Source organism: Bos mutus, chromosome 8 (assembly GCF_027580195.1).
Source record: "Bos mutus isolate GX-2022 chromosome 8, NWIPB_WYAK_1.1, whole genome shotgun sequence".
Taxonomy (NCBI): Eukaryota; Metazoa; Chordata; class Mammalia; order Artiodactyla; family Bovidae; genus Bos; species Bos mutus.
This window is the reverse complement of record NC_091624.1, coordinates 105118336-105146302: the sequence shown is the minus strand read 5'-3', so window position 1 is coordinate 105146302 and position 27967 is coordinate 105118336. Positions and strand designations below refer to the sequence as shown.

The 27967-nt window shown below is 40.0% G+C and overlaps 2 non-coding genes across 2 annotated transcripts; one reads left to right on the top strand and one right to left on the bottom strand.

Moving 5' to 3' along the window:
• Positions 1 to 10797: 10797 nt before the first annotated feature.
• LOC138989055 (U6 spliceosomal RNA) lies at positions 10798 to 10904 on the bottom strand. The gene has a single exon (XR_011465289.1). It is a non-coding gene; the product is annotated as a U6 spliceosomal RNA (small nuclear RNA).
• A 14121-nt stretch (positions 10905 to 25025) lies between these two features.
• On the top strand, positions 25026 to 25130 carry LOC138989006 (U6 spliceosomal RNA). Its single transcript, XR_011465257.1, has one exon. It is a non-coding gene; the product is annotated as a U6 spliceosomal RNA (small nuclear RNA).
• The last annotated feature ends 2837 nt before the right edge of the window (positions 25131 to 27967 follow it).

Sequence of the window (27967 nt, the reverse complement as noted above, 5' to 3'; positions counted from 1 at the left end):
TCAATTCAGTTGCTCAGTCATGTCTGACTCTTTGCAACCCCATGGACTGCAGCATGCCAGGCTTCCCTGTCCATCACCAACTCTCAGAGCTTGCTCAAACTCATGTCCATTGAATTGATGATGCCATCCAACCATCTCATCCTCTGTTGTCCCCTTTTCCTCCTGCCTTCAATCTTTCCCAGCATCAGGGTCTTTTCAAATGAGTCAGTTTTCGCATCAGGTGGCCAAAGTATTGGAGCTTCAGCTTCAGCATCAATTCTTCTAATTGTTTGAATATTCAGGACTGACTTATTTTAGGATGGACTGGTTTGATCTCCTTGCAGTCCAAGGGTCTCTCAAGAGTCTTCTCCAATACTACAGTTCAAAAGCATCAATTCTTCGGTGCTCAGCTTTATTTATGGCCCAACTCTCACATCCATACATGACTCCTGGAAAAACCGTGGCTTTGACCAAACAGACCTTTGTCGGTCAAGGAGTATGTCTGCTTTTTAATATGCTGTCTAGGTTTGTCATAGCTTTTATTCCAAGGAGTAAGCGTCTTTTAATTTCATGGCTGCAGTCACCATCTGCAGTGATTTTGGAGCCCCCAAAAATTAAGTCTGTCACTGTTTCCATTGTTTCCCCATCTATTTGCCATGAAGTGGTGGGACCAGATGCCATGATCTTAGTTTTTTGAATGTTGAGTTTTAAGCCAACTTTTTCACTCTCCACTTTCACTTTCATCAAGAGGCTCTTTAGTTCCTCTTTGCTTGTCTCAGGTGGATATTAATAAATCCAGAACACTGCCATGAAGCATTTATTTATTTGCAAGATTGAGACATGAAGCCTCCATCAAATAAAAATAATATCCTAATGCAAAGTTCAAAATGACAGATGATATCAGCATTGTAATCTGTGCAGACACAGATGTCACTGGTGTTGACAATCTTGTGACCATCTCTCTAACAGACTGTGTCTTTCAGGGAAGAGCATTGGACACTGGGAGCCTGCTGGTCCTAGGACAACCCCAGAGCATCAAACAGCTGATTTAGTAGCAAGTGCAGCAGTGTCTCCTGCAGTATCTGTGAACCTGAAGTGAGAGTCTGTGTTCTCATATCTTCTTTTCTGAGTTTTGCCTGAGATGTCATTGCTGCCTCTGACCCTGGGTTTTGGGAGAAAGATTTTCTAACACGTTTTACATTTAGATGCTGCCCCCCGAATGCCCCATCAAGACCTTCACACTTTTCCCATCAAATTTATTTTTACAGTAAATAGTTTAGAAGTAGCCCACATGTTCAGCCATTGCCAAGGATATTAGTGAGAAAATACCTAAAATATGTACAGCTTATGTCATACTTTTGCCTAATAAATTAGTACCAGGAAAGTGCGAAACCTCAAGAATACTTAATGATGATGGGATATTTTATCACACTGTAGCAATGTAAAAATAGCCTGGAAATCTTGCCAGAAAATTTTAGGGGCAAAATTCAACAGTTCACCTGCCATACAATGCAATCTGGGCATCCAAATTTGGAAAATCTATTCAAATGTCCAGACTGGGGACACTTAGGTAATCACCGAGACACTGTCTACCAATTTTAAAACCAGTTTTCCAATACACAGAGGTGCAAACAATCTTACAATATGCCCTATATACCCTCCCTGAATGTCAAGGGTAACCAATGCTTTACAACACTTATTTTTTTCCTTTAGAATCTTCTCCTCCTCACAAGTTTTTTAGAAATGTTTAAAAAAAATCCCATACATCATGTCATTTCAACTGTAAGTATTGTCTGCATGCAACTTTAATTTCTAGGGTCTTTGTTTTTATTAACCACTATTCCTCCACACCAACAAAATTAACCATTGCTAAATATCATTCATATTCATATTTCCAATTTGTATTCAAATTACCTTGATTGTTTTGAGAATGTTTTTCAATGGCTGGCTACTTCTAGTAAGGATCTGAATATGATCAATAAAGACAAATACTACATGATATCACTTATATGTGACACTTAAAAATAAAAATCAAACTTATAGAAACAGAGTAGAAAAGTGGTTGCCAGGGGCTCCCAGAAAGAAGAACAGAAGTTAGTCACTCAATCATGCCCAACTCTGCAACCCACATGGACAGTAGCCCACCAGACTCCTCTGTCCATAGAATTCTCCAGGAAAGAATACTGGAGTGGGTAGCCATTCCCTTCTCCAGGGGATCTTCCTGACCCAGGGATCAAAACTGGTCTCCTGCATTGGAGGCAGATTCTTTATGGTCTGAGCCACCAGGCAAGCCAGGGGCTGGGGGGTGGGGGAAATAGAGAAAGGCTGGTGAGTGAAAGTCTCTCAGTCATGTCTGACTCTTTGCGACCCTAAGGACTATACAGTCCATGGAATTCTCCAGGCCACAGTGGGTAACCTTTCCCTTCTCCAGAGGATCTTCCCAACCCAGAGATCGAACCCAGTTCTCCTGCATTGCAGGCAGTTTCTTTACGAGATGAGCCACAAGGGAAGCCCAAGAATACTGGAGTGTGTAGCCTTTCCCTGCTCCAGCAGATCTTCCCAACCCAGGAATCAAACCAGAGTAGAGAAAGATTGGTGAAAGGGTATAAAATGCTAGTTATAAGCTGAATGAGGTCTGAGGATCTAATGTAGAAAATAGTGACTGTAGGTGGCTCAGTGGTAAAGAATCCGCCTGCTAATGCAGGAGACATGGATTTGATCCCTGGGTCAAGAAGATACCCTGGAGAAGGAAATGGCAACCCACTCCAACATTCTTGCCTGGGAAATCCTATGGACAGAGGAGCCTGGTGGGCTACAGTCCATGGGGTCCCGAAAGAGTGGGACACAAATTAGTGACTAAACAACAAGAAGTTGATAAGATTGTGTTGTATAATTGAAATTGCTAAGAAGTTAGAATACAGGTACAGAGGATTATGTTAATTAAGCCAATGGGTGAAATCTTTTCACAATATTTATGTGCATATATCAAATCACCATTTAAACTTTAAATGTCTTACAATTTCATCAATTATAACTCAATAAAACTGAAAAAGTAAGATCAATATGCAGTACTCTTGTTGCTCTCTTAAGTCTCTCTCATTCTGTAAGTCTTTCTGTATTCTGTAGAGTGGAAGTCCTACTCTCATCCTGCCATTGATCTTATGGAGGGGCTAGAATGTCCCAAGTTCTAGATTTGGCTTTCTGCTTCCTCTGCTGTGGTCTCTGCTCTTTGATTTTTCCTATAAACTGGCATTTAGATACAGAGGCTTGATGACCCTTGGGTTCAGTTATTCATGCATAGTGCTGAGTGCTTGCTCTCTATACCCAGTTGGCAGGCACTGTCTACTCTTAGTGTGGCTAAGACTGTGACTGGCCGAATCAAAAGGGATCAGCCTGATTCTCCTTTGTAATGATCCCCATTCACCTTTTTAAAAAACAGTAACTGATGACTGTTGCATAAATCCATTATTTCACTGTCGTTGACAAAATAATGATTCCCTAATTTTGTCATTTCTGGAATTCCTTTATTAAAAGGACTCATCAGTTATTTAGTGACCCTGAAACAAGAACTCTTTTTTTTTATTGATACCTAGAATAATGTGTTATTGCCCCAGCAACCCTGAGGGAGTCCACAGTGGGGTGCTTTGGGGTATCATTATGAATGCATATATGATATATTTTAATCCATTGTAGTTACTGTTTTTATTACAAAAAAGATCACATCTTAGGACAGTGGGAGCTGCTTCAAGTTGTCTCCTATGCCCTTTTGATATGATCCAATTTCTCTTTGATAGACTTCTTATTTTCCAGTGCCCTAAACCTTCCAGGCTCATCTTACATTTGCTAGATGGACCTAATAGCAATTATTTCTCTAAGAACTCTTGGTTCCTATTAGTGGGAAATCAGAGCACCAAAATTTGACTTTTATACGAAATCTTGCATTTGCATCATGGCCATAAACATTGCACATATCTTTTTTTTTAATTAATTTTTTTTATTGAAGGATAATTGCTTTACAGAATTTTGTTGCTTTCTGTCAAACCTCAAGATGAATCAGCCATTGGTATACATATATCCCCTCCCTTTTGAACATCCCTCGCATCCCCGTCCCCCATCCCACCCCTATAGGTTGATAGAGAGTCCCCATTTGAGTTTCCTGAGCCATACAGCAAATTCCTGTTGGCTATCTATTTTACATATGGTAATGTAAGTTTCCCTGTTACTCTCTCCATACATCTCACCCTCTCCTCTCCTCTCCCCATGTCCATAAGTCTATTCTCTATGCCTGTTTCTCCATTGCTGCCCTGCAAATAAACTCTTCAGTACCATTTTTCTAGATTCCATATATATGTGTTAGAATATGATATTTATCATTGCACATTTCTTTTATTTTGAAAAAATAAAATATTTTATTTTTTCAACCCAAAGTATTTGAAAAAGCTGGACATATAAAATCTTAAAGTGGACCTTTCAAGGTTTGGTATGTCAATTGTTTACTTCTGTAGCGACTTAAAAATTTTATGTAGACTTAGAGATAGCATGTGTTAGCATTTTCATTTATGCCTTTGTAAGTTTTATTTAAAACATTTTTGCTTTTCTGAAATATGAAAGATATACACCAGTGTTCACTCAGAATTTCAAAATGTAAGCACAATATAGTTTAAGGGATGATATTTTTAAACAATTATATTTTCTTATTTTCAATGAGTTAAAAAATCATTTGTGAATCTGCTTTTCTTAAGCTAGCATTTTTACATTGAAACATTCAGTACTAAGACCTGACATGTAGGTTTGAAGTAAGTTTTGGGGGATAATTTAGAAACCTAGCATGCAAACAGTTCTACTTTGCTAAACATCTTTCAAAACTGCAATTTTTCAGTCAAATACCACTGAAAGCTTCAGTACCATTAGAATCTGTCTAAATCTCTAAGTTCTATTCACTCCCCAAAGTGCAAAGATCTTCATGTAACATTTTTTTTTTTTTTTTGCCATACTTATTTTGATTGCTTGAGCTCCAGTAGGTATATTCCAAGGCTTAATGTTATTAAGTAGATATATTCCAAGATTCCAAGACTTAATGTTTCCCAAGTGGCTCAGTGATAAAGACTCTGCCTACCCAATGCAGGAGACATAGGAGACATGGGTTCCATCCCCAGATAGGGAAGATCTCCTGGAGAAGGAAATGATAACCCACTCCAGTATTCTTGCCTGGAAAATTCCATGGGCAGAGCATTCTGGCAGACTGCAGTCCATGGGTCACAAGAGTCGGACACGACTGAGCCGCATAAATGTTACTCAGCCACTTATACACTGAGGGAGAGTTCAGTTCAGTCGCTCAGTCGTGTCCGACTCTTTGTGACCCCATGAATCCCAGTACACCAGGCCTCCCTGTCCATCACCAACTCCCGGAGTTTACTCAAACGCGTGTCCATTGAGTCAGTGATGCCATCCAGTCATCTCATCCTCTGTCGTCCCCTTCTCCTCCTGCCCTCAATCCCTCCCAGGATCAAGGTCTTTTCCAGTGAGTCAACTCTTTGCATGAGGTAGCCAAAGTATTGGAGTTTCAGCTTTAGTATCAGTCCTTCCAGTGAACACCCAGGAATAATCTCCTTTAGGATGGACTGGTTGGATCTCCTTGCAGTCCAAGGGACTCTCAAGAGTCTTCTCCAACACCACAGTTCAAAAGCATCAATTCTTCGGTGCTCAGCTTTCTTCACAGTCCAACTCTCACATCCATACATGACCACTGGAAAAACCATAGCCTTGACTAGATGGACCTTTGTTGGCAAAGTAATGTCTCTGCTTTTTAATATGCTATCTAGGTTGGTCATAACTTTCCTTCCAAGGAGTAAGTATCTTTTAATTTCATGGCTGCAATCACCATCTGCAGTGATTTTGGAGCCCCTCAAAATAAAGTCAGCCACTGTTTCCACTGTTTTCCCATCTATTCGTCATGAAGTGATGGGACCAGATGCCATGATCTTAGTTTTTTGAATGTTGAGTTTTAAGCCAACTTTTTCATTCTCCACTTTCACTTTCATCAAGAGGCTTTTGAGTTCCTCTTCACTTTCTGCCATAAGGTGGTGTCATCTGCATATCTGAGGTTATTGATATTTCTCCTGGCAATCTTGATTCCAACTTGTGCTTCTTCCAGCCCAGCGTTTCTCATGATGTACTCTGCATATAAGTTAAATAAGCAGGGTGACAAAATACAGCCTTGATGTACTCCTTTTCCTATTTGGAACCAGTCTGTTGTTCCATGTCCAGTTCTAACTGTTGCTTCCTGACCTGCATATAGGTTTCTCAAGAGGCAGGTCAGGTGATATGGTATTCCCAATCTCTAATGGAGTGAATTCTTAAGGAAACAAAGCAACAATTATGTAGGTCTCTGATAAATACAATGAATACTTTAGGTTGTCCTTGAAGGTAAATAAAGTGGAAAATTACATATTACCATTAAAATGACTGTGTTCTACATCCATTGAAGTTCCTGGGATATAATTGGAGAGAATACCAAAATAAATACTGAAAGGTATAAATCAAAGGAATGGTATTCATATTATTAAGTAGGTGGCCTTCCCTGGGAGTTCAGAGGTTCAGAATCCACCTTGCAACACAGGGGATGTGGGTTCAATCCCTAGTCAGGTAACTAAGATCCCACATACCATACTAGAGAGTCTATATGCCACACTGAAAGATCCTGTATGACACAATGACAATCTTCCATGCTGCAACTAAGAAAGAACTGGTGGAACCAAATAAATAAATTTTATTTATTTATTTTTTTAAAAAGTGGACTGGAATCTGGATGAATCTCAATGTATAAAGAAATATTCTAACCCAGAACCAGGAATCTGAGAGTCCCACAACCTGTACAGAAAAACTGATCTATTCTCTGCACCAGACCACCCTGACTTCTATACATTATTTTCTACACAACCAAAAGGGTTTCCTGGGTGGCTCAGATAGTAAAGAATCTGCCTGCAAGGTGGCAGACCTGGGTTTGATCCCTGGGTTGGGAAGATTCCCTGGAGGAGGGCATGGCAACCCACTCCAGTATTCTTACCTGGAGAAGCCCCATGGACAGAGGAGCCTGGCTACCGTCCACGGGGTCGCAGAGAGTTGGACACAACCGAGGTACTAAACACAGCACAGCACAGAAATGACTGAAGTCAAAACAGAAAGCCTTCTGGCGCTGAAGCAGTGGAGACACAGGAAAACGAGGCCATTGGCTGCAACCCTGGGCCTGCCCATCTTGTTGCCGATTTTTCCAGGGATCAGCTGAAGTTGCCCCCACATGCCATCGGGCTGTGAGGCACTGAAATACCTGGTGTTGATGAGGCAGAGACCACCAACCTCTCACTGGTCTTGGGACCCAGGTCTCTGAAGGTGAAGGGTCAAAGCCTCACCTCCCAACACCGCCTTGGGTCTGTTTCTTATTACAAAATAATTTCCAGAAGGAGAGAAAGCATGGGCCTGGGTTTCCAGGAACAGCATGGAGATAAAAAGGCCCCGAGGAGGGAAAGCATGGCCTCCATGCAGCATCTCTTTAGGGCTGAGAGTGAGAAGGGCTGTGGGATCAGGAGGAATGCAGCCATCTCCCCATCCCAGCCCCAGGTCAACTGTGACTGTCAGAGGGACCCAGCCACTTGTCAGAGGACACAAGCTTCTTGTGAGGAGACAGGAGGAAACATGGTATCTGCCACCAGAAGGGCTGCTGCCTTTCAGGAGCCACTGGCTGGAGCCTTAGGCAGCCCAGTCCCCTAAGAGGAGAGGTGCAAACCACATCCATGGACCTGAGGTGAAGGACCACCATTAAAAATAAATAAGAAACTTCAAATGTGTAAATCCGATATAAGTCAAACCATATGGCATAAAACGAAAATGCTTTCTCCCCACGCGTTTGCTCACATTGCTTTCTACTAGATTTTATCCACAGGGAAGTATTAACACACCTTAGGCCTGTGGCGCTCCTCCCCTGATCCATAACCCGGATAACAGGAGCGGCTCGACCATCCTGCCACAGTTCTTGGAGCTCTGCATGTGAGAGAAGGTCGTGTGTGCAGAAGTGCTAAAGTTCAGAGCTAACACCTCATCCATTAGCGGCCTTCCACGCCGAACAGTCATTTTTCAGGCAAGTAATAAAGTAGCCTGAAAAACAAGTGTTTCAGTGTTTGCTCCAAATGAGGCGGTGACCGGGGGACCGTCTGCCCTGACATCATTTCTGACGTGGTCAGTGTGAGTTTGGTATCTGATTAGGGCTCCCGCCACTGTGGTGCCAGACTCCCCCTTGAAGTGAGGTGGTGAAGGGAAATTAATGTCCAAGAAACCAGAAGGTGAGAGCGTCGGCGGCAGGGTTCTTTTGGAGAACTTCAGCTGGACTTGCCTTTGAGCCTCAGAAGAGACTCTTTTGAAACTATTTATGGAGTCTGGTAGTAGGTAAAGAAGAGCTTCCAGCAGGAATCTCAGTCAGCATTAGAACTAAAGGTGACCTGAAGGGTGTAGATATGTTGCAGTGACATTTATGTACAAATGTGGTCAAATAGCTGACTCACTGAAAGGATGCTCTGCGTCTCCCAGGAAACCAAACCAGCTTATCCCTTTATCCCTAAAGGCCGAATTTTCACTTGGCTGAGCCCTTGACACACCACCTGGTTCTGCAGACTCAGCCTCTCTCACTGTTAATTTATTTACCTTAAACAATAAGAGAAATTCTGTATACTTCACTGATGCATGGGAAAATTGGATAGAAAAATACCAAAATGTGTTTTGAGATTGTTTGATGAAAGGATGATATATATACTTAGGTGCTATTTCTGTAATGTGTTCTTTTCTCCCCCTCCTCTTCCTGGCCTGTCAGCTGCTACACACATAAAACTTACCACAACTCCTAACCCTCTTTATTTCCACTTTCCAGGCAAACTTTTGGATCTGTAGATGGAAGACGTTGTGGTGTACCTTTGCTTTATTCAATTGAGGCAATGCACACAGGAGAATTCTGCAGACCTTAAAGTCAGACAGAAATATCAGTTACTATTCTCTTTTTTTTAATTTTGAAAATATGGTATGAGAATGCATCCTTTACATCAGACAAATCTGGACTTGAATCTTGGCTTTGCCACTCACACATATGTATAGCATATGTACACACACACATGCAGTCACACATGCACATATGTGTGAACAAATAAAGTCACACATATGTACACACGAGCACAGATGCTCCCACTCATGCATCACTTTGGGGCCAGAAGACTGGGTGTGAATCCTTCTGTGTGACCTTGAATAAGAGACTAAATGTCTGTGTTTTAAATGTCCTCATTTGTAAATCAGGAATAATAAGTACCCATCTCACACCCTTACAAGGTAGTTGTAAAGAATAACCCAGCAAGCTACTCAAAACATGCTTTGTGGTTGTTGTTTTTCAGTCACTAAGTCGTGTTGGACTCTTTGAGACCCCATGGACTGTAGGACACGAGGCTCCCCTGTTCTCCACTGTCTCCCCGAGTTTGCTCAAATCCATATCCTTTGAGTCAGGGGTGCTATCTAACTATATGCCACACTCTTCTCCTTTGCTTTCAATCTATCCCAGCATCATAGTCTTTTCCAATGAGTCAGCTCATTGCATCAAGTGGCCAAAGTATTGGAGCTTCAACTTCAGCCTCAATAGTCTTTCTGATGAGTATTCAGGGTTGGTTTTCTTTAGGACTGACTGGTTTGATCTCCCTGCAGTGCAAGGGACTCTCAAGAATCTTCTCCAGCACCACAATTTGAAAGCATCAATTCTTTAGCTCTCAGCCTTACTTGGCACATAGTAAATACTACATATTTATTTGCTGTTAACATGAAGGGAAGAAACTACACACAGTTAGTAGAGAGAATTCTTTCCCAGCATGACTTTTAATGCACTTTTCCATGTGTGAAAGGGAGAATGAAACATCTTATGCGAATTCATAAAATTTTTAATGAGTCAGGTCATCTTAATAATGCACTTGGAAAAGCTGTGACATTTTCATAGGAAATGTCAAGTTTTCCTGGTTTACCCACAGGGAGGGTCAGGCCTGTGCTCCAGTGACTTTCAGGAGAAATAAGAGATGGCAAACACTGTGTAAATGCCTCAAGGTTTGTTTCGAGCTATTCTCCTAAGAGTTTAATGGAGGCAATTATCTACCTTCTCAGAAATCTGGGGGATTGGGTGGAGCCTTTCATTGAGAAAGAAAATAGTTTAATTTTACTGTGCATGGTTTTAAAACCTACTTTCTTGAATGATGGAATATGCACACTCACCATTCTTGTTGCTGCTCTGTTTCCCAGCATACCAACCCCTTTGTACAGCTGTGTTATATTTAGAGTTGTATTAGGCTCATTCAACTGTTTAAAAATATTAATTATTCTCATATTCTAAGTATGATGAACTTTGGAAAGATAAATAGACCTTGATCTGGACTTTTGGGCTGTATCATCAGCCTTTTGGAGGTGCTAAGAGTGAGGAATGTGTACTGAGTTGTATAACTAATGGCGATTTAGAGAAGCACTAACACCCATGGTAACAACCTTGGTGATTAATTCTGAGTTGCTCTTCATCACAGCCCATCCCAATTGATTTCCAACAAGCTTGAAGAGAGATATTCTATCAACTTGTAGTGAAACTTCTTATTGGTGTTAAAAATAATGCTCCTTTGACTTACAGGACGTCATGCTGGCTCTGTATCAGAGTTCAATATGGAAACCTTTACATCCTGATTTCTTTTCTTTTTTTTTTTTTTTTTGATGTGGACCATTTTTGAGGTCCTTATTGAATTTTTTTTTTCTTCTTTTAAAAATATGGAACGCTTCACGAATTTGCGTGTCATCCTTGCGCAGGGGCCATGCTAATCTTCTCTGTATCGTTCCAATTTTAGTATATGTGCTGCCGAAGCGAGCACCTTATTGAATTTTTTACATTTCTTCTTCTTCTTCTTTTAATGTTTTGGTTTTTTGGCCATGAGGCTTGTGGGATCTTAGCTCCTCAACCAGGGATCAAACCCGCACCTTCTGCATTGGAAGTGCGGAGTCTTAACCACTGGACCAGCAGGGAAGACCCACGCCCCTTTGATTCCTAATTAGAAATTTATTTCTGCATCTTCTCTCCTCTAGAACCTACTGTTAAAGGCCTTCCTTAAAGGTTAACAATCCTTCACTTTGACTCAGTGAGATATGGTTTGCCTGCCTTCCAACAAATGCACATTTTTAGTCACATCATAAACTCATCAATTGCTTCTGATTTTATCAAACAGTATGAGCCATTCAAAATTTTCGCATAAATACAATAAATACTTACATTTACACTATTGACCTTCTCTTTTTTTAAGATACTCCCACCAAAAAGTTTGCTATAAAATGCTTTCAGAAAAACTTTGGACTTTCACTAGATTATAACTTGAACATTTATATTCAAATAAAATTTTAAAAACTGTTTAAGTGGGAATAAATAATGGATAGGAAAATAATTTTTGGATCACCTATCTTAGGCAGTACTCTTTGAGTTATTTTACTTAAATCTCTGTAACAAGCATGTGAGAGATTAAGTTATAAAGATAAGGAAACCAAGGAACTGTTGAAAGTCAGGATATTGAATCCATTATGATAGGCACTGGAAAAATAAAAACTCTGATTCCCATCTTCTGGGAATCTAATTGGAATGAGAAGACGCACAATCTTCGATAACCACACAATGGTACAGACATAAAAACAACTAGGTTGGTTCTCATTTATGGAAAACTTCCTAGAAGAGACATGAATAAAACCTCAAAGATGGGCAGGAATATACTGTGAGGAGGCAGACTCTATCACCTGCTTGGGGGTGGTGTTCAGCATACTGCATTCAGGTGATGGTAGGAAGGTCCCCTTACTAGTGCTAAGTCACTTCAGTTGTGTCTGCCTCTTTGCAGCCCCATGGACTGTAGCCTGCCAGACTCTGTCCATGGGATTTCCCAGGCAAGAATACTGGAGTGGGTTGTCATGCCCTCCTCCAGGGTATCTTTCAGACCCAGGTATCGAACCTGTGTCTTTTACATCTCTTGCATTGGCAGGCGGGTTCTTTACGACTAGCGCCACCTAGGAAGAGCCCCAACTAGAGATAGGCTCAAATCAAAGAGCTATGAGAGGGTGGAGGGTATCTGACCAGTTTGATCAGAATTGGAAGGGTAGGGAGGAAGTTTGGACTTAATGATTAAAAAAAAGACAATATTAGAATTTTAAGAGCACTGAAATTATCATAATGGTGGAAGCATTTAAAAATATGGTGGGGGGAATTTCCTGGTGGTCCTGTGTCTAAGACTCTGTTTTCACTGCTGGGCCTGAGCTTGTTCTCTGGTGGGAGAACTAAGATCCCACAAGGCATGCGGTTAAAAACAAGAGAAAAGAAACATTAAAAATATCGTGGGGCCAAAAGGGACTATGAATGATGATACAGTTTTACAGTTGGAGGACAATTGGGATAATTTAGGCTTGAGGTGATAAAATCTTGTTGAAGATGATAGTACACATGTGGGGAAATGGAATCTGGTGATTTATTAAAATTATGAGATCTAAGGGAAAGTTTCCATGATAATTTTTTGATTTGGAAAAGTGGTTTTTCAATTTACTTGATTTTAGAGAAAGACCATATTATCTAATCCAATTGGTACTGGTGTTTGGTTGCATAAGATGATAACTTGACTTTAAACATATAGACCTTTCACATTTTCTTTTCTTTTTGTTTTTTAAAGACTTTTTTTTTTTTTTTAAAAGGGGACCATTTAAAAAGTCTTTATTGAATTTGTTACAACATTGCTTTTCTTTTGTGTTTTGGTTCTTTTTTTTTTTTTTTTGCCACAAGGCATATGGGATCTTAGCTTCCCAACCAGGGATCAAATCTGCATTCCCTGCATTGAAAGGCAAAGTCCTAACCACCGGACCACTAAAGAAGTCTTCCACACTTTCTTCTGGAGAATTTTCAGTTCAACAGAGAGTAAATGCCAAATCTAACAGTTTTTAAATTTGCAGCAAAATTGAAGCAGCAAGCAGATGAGAAATGAGATAGAATTTGATATTATAAGGCAAAAGTTTTAAAACGTATTTAAGAGGAGGAGAGAACAAGATGGTAAGGAAGTAGGTGGATGTGGAGTATGTCTCTCTCCATGGATGCATCAGGTATATACCTTCAGACACAGAAGTGCCTGCAGAACACCTGCTGAAAGTGGACAGGAGTACCTGACCAGTGGAAAAGAATATATAGAACCACGCAAAACTCGGTAGGATGAAGAAACTATGGGGAAAAACAGGATTGTTAGTAGGACAGGACCTGCCCTTGGCTGGTGGGGGAACTGAAGCAGGGGTATGATCCAGGCAATTGTCTGAGTCAGAGGAGAAACATTGAAGGCTGAGAGTGAAACAGCTGATCTGTAGCAGCCTAAATAGAATGGGAATCAGACAATCCTTGCCGCAGCCATACACACCCTGGGGAAGGAATGCTGCTCCCCTGAAAGGCAGAGTTGCTGGGAGCTGGAGTTTAGGGATGTGGAGAAATCCCAGGGCGAGGGCTGCTGTTGACTGCAGAGAGACTAGTCAAGGGGATGTGAGGCAGGAGATTGTGGGCGGAAATGCCTGTGGAGGAAAGCTGGGCAGCCATGGAAGCAAGGTGATACTGCTGAGTCATGTGTAGGGGGTGGACCCAGCACCAGAGACTCTCTCTCCCTACACATGCCAGCATCGGCAGCTGAACAACAGACAGGTTGGCCCATCAAAGGCCTGACACAGTGAACTACAGAGTAGGAACCCACCCAGGGTGCCCCTTTAAGTGCCTGGCGCGCCAACTTACAGAGTAGGATTCTGGCCAGGATGACCCCTCTATGTGCCTGACACGTTGAACAACAGAGAAGGACTCCAGGCAAGGGAACACTCTAAGTGCCTCAACAGGCGGAGTTACAGAGAAAGACTGGCCAAAGAGGCCTTCTGATAACCAGCTACAAGAGGCTTGAAAAAAGACTCTGATAGGGCATAACTCCTGCGACAGAGGTAGTCCGTGTCCCTGCACACTTGGTGCCACCATGGTCCCCGCAAGCCAAGCAGCTGCACTACCTTCATGCTCAACTCTTACTGGGGCAGAGCTGCCACAGGCAAAAGTCTTGTGTCTGTGTGTACAGGGTCACTTTGGTCATGTCTGGCTCTTTGTGACCCTGTAGAATGTGACCTACCAGGCTTCTCTGTCAGGGAGGAGGGTTCTCCAGGCAAGAATACTGGAGCGTACTGGCCAATACTGGTTGCCATACCCTTCTAGAGCACTTTATTTCCTGCTGCCCTAGCCACCAACTCCCCTGAGTACCTGGTGCTGCCAGAACCCCTGCGACCCAAGCAGCTGCACTACCTCCACACCTGGCCCTCACGGGGCAAACCCAAGTCCTCCAGGGCAGTTGAAGGAGCAAACCCCAGTGGACGACCAATATGCAGAGGTGGAAATAAAACCACATTTGAAATCCAGGGGCAGTGTGACTAAGGAAGACCCAAAACCGTCCCATTAGCTATACAACCTGCAGATTAAATCCATATGATCAACTAGGTAGACTCTGTGTCTATGGAATATATAAAAGGTCATTGAGAGTTCCCACAAAAGAAAATGCACTAGTTCTGATAGCTGTGGACATTGGAGGCAAGAACACAGAGGAGTAGGACCAGATTAGAATCTGAGCTGCCCCCACGTCAGGTCTAGAGATCAGCACAGTGTTGCAGGGCATCCTAGGGAGGTGAGGTGGACTGTGACTCTCAGCGAAGGAAAGGACTCTGCTAGCAGTGACTCAAAAAAAAAAATTTTTTTTTTATTATTATTTTTATTCTATAGAATCTTTTGGATTTTTTTCTTTTCCTTCTCCTTGCCTTGGTTGTAGTTGTCAATTTTATTGGCACTATGAAATCCAATTAAGCTTTTGAGCTTTTTTTATTCCCCCAGTCACATTTTTTATTGTTGTTATAAACATCTGCCTCTACATTGGGCTTTTACAGTTCTATGACGTTTTCCTTTTTTTAATCTTTTTTTTTTTTTAATTCTAATTTTTTAAACCTATTATTATTTTTTCTACATTTATTCCTTGTTTGCTTTTCCTACTATACTTTTCCCCTTGCAGTTAATCTTTAATTATATAAATCTCTTTATCTACCTCTATTTAACTTTCATATCTATTCTTTCTTTCTTTTCTTTCTCCCCTTTCCTCTCAACATATTTGTCAGTTTTATTTTCATTATTTTATTCCCCAGTTGGCACCTTGCTTTAGTTTTGTTTTCCAGTTTGTGCTTTAGTTAGTTTTGTTCTTAACTGGTAAATATAATTTTTGATTCCCTTTGTTCACTGTGTCAGCCTACCATATTTTATTTTTGTTGGGCCATTTCGATTTTGCTCATGAGTGTATATGTATATGTGTATATTCCATTATTTTAATTATTATTTGCCTGATTTTGTAACTGCCATTTGTCTGGGGTTCATCTTTGGTTTCTCATTTTTGGATATGTGTTTTAATCTCACTTAATGCCATAACAAACCACTAGTGGAATCTTCGTTCCTGAACACAAGCCCTGAGCCTTTAGAGTAGGAGCACTGACTCCAGGACCCTAGACTACCAGAAAACTAACCCTAAGGAGTATCAAATAGTGAGAACTCACACAAAGGAAACCACTTGAATAGAAGACCAGCATCACCCAACCACCAGTAGCACCCTGTGCAGGACACCTCATCTAAACAACAAACAAAACAAATACAAACCCAGTCATCAGCAGACAGGATCACCACCTCACTCAGCCTGTCCATCAGAGGAAAAACAGACAAACAAAAACTCAGCACAAACCTCATATCCTGTATGAAGCTTACACAAACCCCTGGACCAACCATGGGAAGGCAGAAACCAAAAGGAAGAAAAAATTCAACCTTGAAGCCTGGGAAAAGGAGACCTCAAACAGAATAAGTTAAAAAAAAATAATGAAAAGGCAGAGAAATAATAAACAAATGAAGGAACAAACTAGAAACACAGAAGTCCAAATAATGAAGAGGAAATAGGCAAACTACCTGAAAAAGAATTCAGAATAATGGTAGTAAAGATGATCAAAAACTTTGAAAACAAAATGGAGAAAATTCAAGACTCAATTAAGAAAGACCTAGAAGAATTAAAGAATAAACATGCAGAGGCAAACAGCACAATTACTGAAATTAAAACTACTCTAGAGGGAATCAATAGCAGAATATCTGAAGCAGAAGAATGAATCAGTGAGCTGGAAGTTAAAATGATGGAAATAGCTTCTGAATAGCAGATAAATTAAAAAGAATGAAAAGAACTGATGACAGTCTCAGAGACCTCTGCTACTGCTGCTGCTAATTCGCTTCAGTCGTGTCCAACTCTGAAACCCCATAGACAGCAGCCCACCAGGCTCCTCTGTCCCTGGGATTCTCTAGGCAAGAATACTGGAGTGGGTTGCCATTCCTTTCTCTGGGACAATATCTAATGCATCAACATTCGAATTATAGGGGTCCTAGAAAAAGAAGAGAAAAAGAAAGGGTATGAGAAAATTTTTGCAGAGATTATAGTTGAGAATTTCCCCAACACGGAAAAGGAAATAGTCAATCAAGTCCAAGAGGCACAAAGAATCCCATACAGGATAAACCCAAGGAGAAACATGCCAAGACACATACTAATCAAACTAACAAAGACTAAACACAAAGAAAGAATATTAAAAGCAGCAAGGGAGAAGCAACAAGTAACATACAAGGGAAACCCCATATGCTTAACAGCTGATCTTTCAGCAGAAACTCTGCAGGCCAGAAGGGAATGGCAGGATATATTTAAAGTACTGAAAGGGGAAAATCTACAACCAAGATTACTGTACCCAGAAAGGCTCTAGTTCAAAATTGATGAAGAAATAAAGAGCTTTTCAGACAAGCAAAAGGTAATAGAATTCAGTACCACCAAACCAGCTTTACAACAAATGTTAAAGGGACTTATATAGTCAAGAAATACAAGAGAAAAAAAAAAATCAACAAAATCAACCCTGAACAATTAGAAAATGGCAATAGGAACATATATATCAATAATTACTTTAAATGTAAATGGATTAAATGCTCCAACCAAAAGACACAGACTGGCTGAATGAATACAAAAACAAGACCCATATATACGTTGTCTACAAGAAACTCACTTCAGACCTCAAGACACATATAGACTGAAAGAGAGAGGGTGGAAAAGTATATTCCATGCAAATGGGAAGCAAAAGAAAGCTAGAGTAGCAATCCTCATATCAGACAAAATAGATCTTAAAATAAAGAAGATTACAAGAGATAAGGAAGGACACTACATAATGAGCAAGGGATCAATCCAAGAGGAAGACATAACAGCAGTAAATATCTATGCACCCAACATAGGAGCACCTCAATATATAAGACAAACACTAACAGACGTAAAAGGAGAAATTGACAGCAACACAATAATAGTAGGAGACTTTAACACCCCACTCACACCAATGGACAGATCATCCAAACAGAAAATTAATAAGGAAACACAAGTCTTAAATGATACATTAGATGAGATGGATATCATTCAAATCTTCAGGACATTCTGTCCAAATGCAGGAGAATACACCTTCTTCTCAAGTGCACATGGAACATTCTCCAGGATAGACCACATCTTGGGTCACAAATCAAACCTCAGTAAATTCAAGAAAATTGAAATTGTATCATACATCTTCTCTGACCATAACACTATGAGACTAGATAACAATTACAAGAATAAACCTGTAAGAAACACAAACACATTGAGATTAAACAACACGTGTCTAAATAAGAAATAGGTTACTGAAGAAATCAAAAGGGAAATAAAGTAATTTCCAGAAACAAATGACAATGAAAACATGACAACTCAAAACCTATGAGATGCAGCAAAAGCAGTTCTAAAGGTGAAGTTTATAGCAATACAATCTTACCTCAAGAAACAAGAAAAACATCAAATAGACAACCTAGCTTTATACCTAAAACAGCTGGAAAAAGAAGAACCCAAACCCCCCAAAATTAGTAGAAGAAAAGAAATCATAAAGATCCAAGCAGAAATAAATGAAAGAAACAATAGTAAAGATTAATAAAACTAAAAGCTGGTTCTCTGAGAAGATAAACCAAATTCACAAACCTTTCCAGATTCATCAGGGAAAAAAAGAGAGAAGAATCAAATCAATAAAATTAGAAATGAAGAAGGAGAGGTTGCCACTGACAATGCAGAAATACAAAGGATTAGAAGAGACTATTATGAACAACTATATGGCAATAAAATGGATAACTTGCAAGAAATGGACACATTCTTAGAAAAGTTCAATCTTCCAAGACTGAACCAGGAAGAAATAGAAATTATGAACAACCCAATTACAAGCACTGAAATTGAAGCTGTGATCAAAAATCTCCCAGAAAACAAAAGCCCAGGACCAGATAGCTTCACAGGAGAATTCTATCAAACATTTAGAGAAGAGCTAATGCTTATCCTTCTAAAACTCTTTCAAAAAGTTGCCAAGGAAGGAACACTTCCAAACTCATTCTATGAGGTCACCATCACCCCGATACCAAAACCAGACAAAAAAAGAAAACTACAGGCCAATATCACTAATGAACAACATAGATGTAAAAATCCTCAACAAAATTTTAGCAAACAGAATTCAACAACACATCAAAAAGTTCATACACCATGATCAAGTTGGGTTTACTCCAGGAATGCAAGGATTCTTCAATATATATAAATCAATCAATGTGATACACCACATTAACAAATTGAAAGATAAAAAGCATATTATCTCAATAGATGCAGAAAAACCCTTTGACAAAATTTAGCACCCACTTATGATTAAAACACTTCAAAAAATGGGCATAGAAGGAACCTACCTCAACATAGTAAAGGCTATATATCATAAGCCTACAACAAACATTCTGAATGGTTAAAAACTGAAAACATTTCCTCTAAGATCAGGAACAAGACAAGGGTGTCCATTTTCACCACTATTATCCAACATAGTTCTAGAAGTCCTAGCTACAGCAATCAGAGAAGAAAAAGAAATAAAAGCAATCCAGATCAGAAAAGAAGAAGTAAAGGTATCACTGTTTGCAGATGACATGATACTGTACACAGAAAACCCTAAAGATAGTATTAGAAAATTACTAGAGGTAATCAGTGAATTTAGCAAAGTTGCAGGATACAAAATCAATACACAGAAATCACTTGCATTTCTATATACTAGCAAAGAAAAATCAGAAAGAGCAATTAAGGAATCAATCCCATTCACCATTGCAAGAAAAAGAATTAAATATCTAGGAATAAACTTACCTCCCTAAGGAGATGAAAGAACTGCACACAGAAAATTAAGACACTAATGAAAGAAATCAAAGATGACATAAACAGATGGAGAGATAGTTCATATTCCTGGGTAGAAAGAATCAATATTGTAAAAATGACTATACTACCAAACACAATTCACAGATTCAATGTGACCCCTAGCAAATTACCAATGACATTTCTCACAGAACTAGAACCAAAAATTTCTCAGTTCATATGGAAACACAAAAGATCCCAAATAGCCAAAGCAGCCTTAAGAAAGAAGAATGGAGCTGGAGGAATCAATCTTCCTGGCTTCACATTATACTTCAAAGCTACAGTCATCGAAGCTGCAGTATGGTACTGGCACAAAAACAGAAATATAGACCAAATGGAACAAGATAGAAAGCCTGGAAATAAACCCATGCACCTATGGGTACCTTATCTTTGACAAAGGAGGCAAGAATATACAATGGGGTAAAGACAGCCTCTTCAATAAATGATGCTGGGAAAACTGGACAGCTGCATGTAAAATAATGAAATTAGAATACTTCCTAACACCATACACAAAGATAAACTCAAACAGGGTGTAAGACCTAAATATAAGACCAGAAAGTATAAAATTCTTAGAGGAAAACATAGGCAGGAACACTCAATGACATAAATCAAAGCAAAATCCTCTATGATCCACCTTCTAGAGTAATGGAAATAAAAACAAACAAGTGGGACCTGATTAAACTTAATAGCTTTTGCACAGCAAAGGAAACTATAAGCAAAGTGAAAAGACAGGCCTCAGAATGGGAGAAAATAACAGCAAATGAAACAACTGACAAACGATTAATTTCCAAAGTATACAAGCAACTCATACACCTCAATGCCAGAAAAACAAACAACCCCATCCAAAAGTGGGGAAAAACCTAAACAGAAATTTATCCAAAGACATACAGATGGCTAACAAACACAGAAACATGAAATAAATAGATCTTTCTAATTTCCTAAATAAATGAAGTTAAGCTGAAAAATTGTCACTACTTTCCTTGAAGTCATCCATCAGATGGACAAAAGCAAAGATTCCAATGAAGCATAAGATAGTCACTCCAAAGTTGTCTTTGGACATGGTATCCTTCTATCTTTTCTCCCACCTCACTTTCTTTCAAGCCTAAGACTTCCATTGATAGATCTGAACGGCAGAGCCTTGGTCATATGTCAGCTCCGACCGCAAGGCAGGCTGGTTAAGTTCATTCCTGGCTTCCACTTTGGCGTGCCATGTCCATAAATTAGAAAGGACCTGAAAATAAGTTGTTAAAATTACCAATTCTCACAATTGAACACTATCACTGATTTCAAATCATGTCATCTCATGCCAGAATGAATTCTTTCCAAGGGTGCATACATGCATGGTTGCTCAATTGTGTCCAGCTCTTTGCAACGTCAGGCACTGTAGCCCACCAGGCTCTTCTGTACATGGTATTTCCTAGGCAAGAATACTGAAGCGGGTTGCCATTTCCTTCTGCAGGGGAATTTTCTGAGCCCAGAGATGCAACCCACGTTTCCTGCATTGGCAGGCGGATTCTTTACCACTGAGACACCTGGCAAGCCTTTTCAAGAGTAGAGGGCTTAAATGTGAATATCTCAACTCTCTATTTTAAAATATAACCAAATTCAGTAGGCTTAAATATCTAAAAAGAGATAGAAGGAACCTTGTGTGTGTTCATCATGGAAGATCATCCCTACCACAGTTCATCTTTCAAGTGCCTTTATGTGATAATCATATTCCATAAAGTGTTTTATAGAATGAATAATTCACAAAAGTCCTTTTTAGTGGGTAATATTTCATTTAGTGAGTGTCTGGATGGTCATTTACAGCTTTTAGGTCTCTCAGAGATTTTTAATTATGACAGGATGGGCACTGTGCAAAGTAATGTCGAAACCCAGCCATACATTACTTGTACTTAAGAGGTAGGGGAGTCTGGAACTGAGTACTTTAGCTGATAAACTGCACATTTTTCACCCACCAGACCTCAGCTCCACTTGTCTCTGATTCCTTCAAATTAATTTAGTTCTATCAACGATGCTACCATTAGTTGATAATCCAGGAGGCAATAGATGCCATGAATATTTCACCCTTCATCAGCTTCTTGGTGTCTCTGAATATGGGCCGAATATAAAAAGGAGACTGACTACCTTTAGCTTTAGCTCAGAAATTGTACAAATTTGGCGAATTGTTAACAGTTTTGAGCAGGACCTAGGAGAGAGTTGGGGTGATTATTCTGATTTTAATAAGGGAAAAATATTAGCATATTAACTAAAGTGTCCCACAGTCGCTGAATTGAGGATTAATTTGTGTTTCTAATACTAATTTTGTGAGGATACAAATTACTTTTGGAGTTCAGTGTTCTGTTTGCCTCCCACTCAGTCCTAGGAAGTCCCTCAAGTTAGAATGAAAGTCTAATATCTAGTGTGTGCATGCTCAGTCGCTCAGTCATGTCTGACTCTTTGTGACCCCGTGGACTGTAACCCACTAGACTTCTCTGTCCATGGGATTTCCCAGGCAAGAACACTGGAGTGGGTTGCCATTTCCTTCTCCAAGGGATCTTTCCAACCCAGGGATTGAACTCACATCTCCTGCATTAGTAGGTGGATTCTTTACCACTGAACCACCTAGGAGGTCGTACAATTTCTGCAGTGTTTAGCATATAGTTTACGCTTAACGTATGGGAGTGGGGTTGAGGTAGGACCCAAGATCTCATGTCTATGAGGACCAGATTGATCCACTAAGAATTCTATAAAAGAGGATTTGGGAGTTAATGATCAAACAAAAGGATACAAGAATTAAAACTCTGAAAAGAGAATATAAAAAGCTTTCCAGGAGTACCTCATATAGACAGGAAGCTCATGAAGAAATAAGAAATAATCAGATGTCTATATTGTTCTCCTGGGTTGCTGATTGGGTGGAAGACTGAGAGTACCCCGCACTTTTGGGTGAGTACTTTTAGGGTCTACTCAAACATCTCCCTGGAGAAGGCAATGGCAACCCACTCCAGTACTCTTAGCTGGAAAATCCCATGGACAGAGGAGCCTGGTAAGCTGCAGTCCATGGGGTCTCAAAGAGTTGGACATGACTGGGTGACTGCACTTTCACTTTTCACTTTCATGCATTGGAGAAGGAAATGACAATCCACTCCAGTGTTCTTGCCTGGAAAATCCCAGGGATGGAGGAACCTGGTAGGCTGCTGTCTATGGGATCTCACAGAGTCAGACACGACTGAAGTGACTTAGCAGCAGCAGCAGCAAACATCTCCCAACTCATCCTGGGGAAAACTTATAATAAATTCTCTGAATGAGGGAACTTAGGAAACTAAATGGATGAGGCCACCTTTCCAGGAGTCACAATCAGGGAGGGAGAACTCAGTTGCGAAGACTTTGCAACCTATAACGGACTTCCCAAGTGGCACTAGTGGTAAATAGCCAGTGCAGCAGATGCAAGAGATGAGGGTTTGATCCCTGGGTTGGGAAGATGCCCTGGAGTAGGAAATGGCAACCCACTCCAGTACTCTTGCCTGGAACATCACATGGACAGAGGAGATTTGTGGGCTATGATCCATGGGGCTGCAAAGATACAACTGAGTTGGATACAACTGAGCAACTGAGCATTAGCACTGGGACCTTTAATAACAGGCTTTAAGGACTGAAGGAAGCCCTGTGGTTTAACCCTAGTGACACAACCTGGCTGCAGGCCTGAACTTGAGGGGCAAGATGGCATTATTCTCAACTGCAAGCTACACTTAGGCTTATCAGGAGATAATGTGACTCTTGAGGAAGGTCCACACTGGTTGATTGGAACAGGACAAACCCATCATGGCCATGGAGGTTGAGTGAAGAGAAGTTCTACAAGCAGTAGCAGGAAGGGAGGAAATTAAATATCTCCATGGAGTCCACGTGAGCCACTTGGATTCTTTCGGGGAATGGGGGTAGCCTTTGCGGGGGTGGGGGGAAGATCTAAAGATGTTCTGGCCTCCATCCTGAAGACTGGCTATGTTACTATCCTAGCAGACTTATCGACACTATAATTTTACACAAATTTACCCACACTGCCATTTAATTGTGCAGAAAAATGTGTAGCTAATTCATTTTGTCTATAATTAGTCTCTGAAGAGTCCTTAATGGGAATTGAGGCACAGAGAAAAAGTATTTGTTTTTTTTTTTTTTCTGTTTCTCATTCAAATTTCTGGAGAAAGATCATGCTATATACTGCCCTGAACCACTTTGAAACATGACCTCACTGGAGTAGTTTTGGTGACTCCCTGAGGTCAGGTAGGGGAAGCCTGGCTGTTCAGCTTCCATGGGCTGCTCTAGATTCAAACTGCAAATGGCCTGGACACCTCCCAGACATTTTCACAGGCCCCTAGGTGGAGCTGGGAAGGTGGATGATTTGCCGAGGAATGGATCTGTTCTTGGACTTGCATTGGTGAAAGCGAGATGATCCCACTAAAGTCAGGAGTGTGGCCCTCAGTAGAGAGCAGATGGAGAATTTGGGTTGTATCTGGCTTTTTTCTATGCTTCCCCAGAATTTCTTGGGCTCACCTATCTCTGCCTTTTTTCTCCTCCCTGGTGGAAGGAACTAGGGGTTGTCATCTTGTCACCATTGCTGATATACCTTATATCTCACTCGAAAGGACAAAGAATTGTCCTTTAGTGTGATTTCAGCAACATTTACACAAGCCTGTTATGATAATATATAATGAACATAATGAATGTAATCTCCAAAGAGCCCCCCTAAGACAAGATGCCTCGTTAATAGTTGAAATTTCAAAATAAGAAAATTATGCTTGCCTTGGGACCATAACTTTATCTTTTCTGTTTATCTTCTCTGCTTAGAAATCAGCCTATTTGTACTAAAAATATCTGGATAATGACAATTGCTTTTTAAACATAATTCAAGTCATGAAGAGCTATACGTGAGAACATGATGTGAACTCTTTTCATCAAAATGAAATTCTACAAACATCTTGGGGGATGAGCTTTGTTGAAATGTCCAGGTCCACTTTTTTCATCTTAAATGATTAAAAGTGAGGAGGCATCTTTAGGGACAATGTAATGATAAAATCATGTTTTAGAATTTTAAACTTTGATATTATTATTAATTCTGATTGCTTAATATGTACAGGTTTACCAAGTAGGGACATATTTATGCAAAATTTGCATCTGGGGAATTCCCTGGCAGTCCAGTGGTTAGGACTCCATGATCTCACTGCTGAGGGCCCAGGTTCAAACCCTGGTTAGGGAACTAGGACCCTGTAAGCCATGCAGCATGGCAAAAAATAAAAAGATTCACATCTGGTCATCAACAAAGCAGGGGGTAGGGTAAGGTGAGTGAGATACCATGATGCTGGTCCTAGTCATCAAAAGGTCAGGTAAATAAGACAAGCTAGGAACAGTCTAGTCTCCCTTAAACTTTCAAGTAATTCTTGCCAAATCTATTAATGGTTAACTGAAAAATATGAAGATGGGAGACTCAGGTTTTAGATAGAAGAGGGATAGGGCCAACACAGAAAGCATTCAGTTTTGACTTGATTGTAAAGGATAACTTTTGGGAAGTCAAAGAGGAGAGATTAAAAGGGATATTTAATTCCCAAAAGCCTTTTTGCAGTACTTGAGATAGTGAATATTTTCTTAGAGAAAGGAAAAAAATTGGTAGAAGTCACGCTAACTTTGTCGGCATGTACACTAAAATTGGAACGATACTGAGAAGATCAGCATTTCCTGAACAAGGGTGATACACAAATTTATGAAGTGTTCCATATCTTTTTGGACTGGGAGTTTGGGGTTAGTAATGGGTTGGCTAGAAAGTTCATTCTGGTTTTTCCATAACATCATATGGAAAATACTGTACAACTTTTTGGCCAGCTGATAGATGCAAATGTAGAATGGATGAACAACAAGATTCTATTGTATAGCACAGGGAACTATATTTAATATCTTGGGATAAACTATAGTGGAAAAGAATATAAAAAGGAATGTATACACCTGTGTATAACTGAGTCATTCCGCTGTACACCAGAAATTAACACAGCATTGTAAATCAACTGAGTGAATGAATGAGTCATGTCTGACTCTTTGCCACCCCATGGACTGCAGCCCTCCAGGCTCCTCTGTCCATCAACTATACTTCAATAAAAATAAATAAATGAAATGAAAAGAAAAAAGTTGATATTGATTAAATATAGAAATGAAATATTTTGGATATATTGAGTTAAATAAAATATATTAATAAAGTAAAAAAAAACCTAGTAAAAGTCATTCTGCTAAAGAGTGTAATTCCCTTGAATCACAACATCCATTTTCTGAACACTTTTTAAGCACATGGCTCGCAAAATAGTTCATAACCTGAAGACTGTGACAGATGGCAGATTCTGAAAACAGAGAAACTCTTAAAAAAAAAAAAAAAACTTTTTGAGCATTTCTCTATGTATTGTTTGCATTATGTTTTTCCTATCTATCCTGCCCCTGGCTGACTTGAATTAGGTAGCAAAGGATATTTGATTATGTTAGATTTCTGCCCTAAGGTTAATGAGTAATATTTGTGATCTGAAACAGCTATATTACATTGATAGTGTCAGGAATGCCTCCAGCTGTGCAAAAAAGGTGTCAAAATGCCAATAACCAAGTGTGTGGGGAAGGTGGTGGGGACTATATCTGGCCACTCAGTGGGCAGGTCATAAACTCTTAATAAGTGGCACTTGGGCTGGGAAAGCCTCATAATTTGTCGACACATGTCTTTCCCTCTGAACCACCAAACCCCATCAACTCACAGCCTGCGGCTTTAACTGTTTCCCTGAGCAAATCTCAAGATATTTTTTTCTGACTTTCCTGTAAATAGATGAAGAGAGGAGTCGCCTTAGCTTTCAAAAGTCTATTTTAAACCCCCAATGCAGCTCATCCATTTTCATCTTTTTAAAAGCAAATTACAGCTATGAATTAAATATCTTTAAAATGACATGCACTGAATCACAAGTTTGCATTTAAACCTCTTGATAAAGATATGAATCTTGAAGGCTTTTAGAACCAGCTCATAAAACTTCTTATTCAGTTACCTTTAAGGCAGCTGCAAAGACTGCCCTGCTTGTCTGGTTTTAAAATGGATTTAAACATTTTTTAAAAATTATTTTTTCCAAGTTAGCATTCATGATAATTTATAAAAATATTTCTTTCTTTCTCTCATTTAATATTTATTGTACCAGGCAGACTTCTAGGATTTGAGCTATTAGTGAAAAGGATAGATGTGTTTGAGAACTGTGTGTGTGTGTGTGTGTGTGCTCAGTCACTCACTTGTGTCCAACTCTTTATGACCCAACAGACTACCGCCTTCCAGGCTCCTCTGTCCATGGGATTTCCCAGGCAAGAATACTGGAGTGGGTTGCCATTTCCTTCAGGGGTTCTTCCTGACCCAGGGATCAAACCCGTATCTCCTGCTGTTGCATATCCTACATTGGCAAGTGAATTCTTTAGCACTGTCCTGTGAGCATAATCCAATAATGGGTTTTGGCTAGTTTTATACATGAACTGTTTTCATATCCATGGAATTTAGTGCAGTCATGAGATTACTGTGATCTTTTGTGAGGGGACAGCCTCGACAATTACTCACATTATTCTTGTCCAGCCACTGTGCATAGCATTTCTTTACTCATCAGAATCAGAATCAAGGGGATAGTCCTTCCTCCTGGTCCTTCACTCTATTACCTGCCAGTCGAATAGTTAATCTGTCTACTACGTCTTGAATAACTACAACTCAGAACCTCCACCATTCTGATCTGGGATGATGCTGGAGAAAAAGAAAATCATAAAAAAGCAAATCTTGATTACTCCCAACGTACTACATTTTCTGTCTCTCGTTTCCTATTTTAGTTTCAGCTATATTGTTATTGGGGCTTCCCTAGTGAAGAATAGGAATTCAGTGGTAAAGAATCAGCCTGCCGATGCAGGAGATGTGGGTTTGATCTCTGGGTGTAGCAGATTCCCTGGAGAAGGAAATGGCAACCCACTTCGGTATTCTTGCCTGGAAAATCGCATGGACAGAGGAGCCTAGCAGGCTATAGTCCATGAGATGGCAAAGAGTCAGATATGACTGAGCGATTGAGCATGCACAATATAGTCATTAGTCCTGCTTTTTATTCACTGGGGAGAAAAATAAAAGAGATGGGAACGTGTCACACATGTATTGGGATGTGTAGTAGTTGCATTTTCAGGTGGAGATTTTCCTGTTAAATTCACATCTCCAGTGGCTCCCCCTGGAAGCAGAATACAGCTGTGGGATGCAGTGGGCTTCCCTGTTTGGATGCTTTACCATCCTACCAATATTTCTCATTGTTGGAATTATGTTTGTCATATTAAAAGACATGAAAGATTTGAATCAGAGGTTAGAGGGTGTTGATTACTCATCTTCTGCTATGACTGAAGAACTCTATTTTCAGGTTTATACTTTTGGATGAATAACAATGTTTTTTTCCCCAGGAATGTGATGTTATATCTTGAATTTAAATTCCCACACATACTCGGTGGGGAGGAGGAGAATAAATTGGGAATTTGAGATTAGCAGATACACACTTTTATATATAAAATAGATACACAACAAGGACCTACTGTAG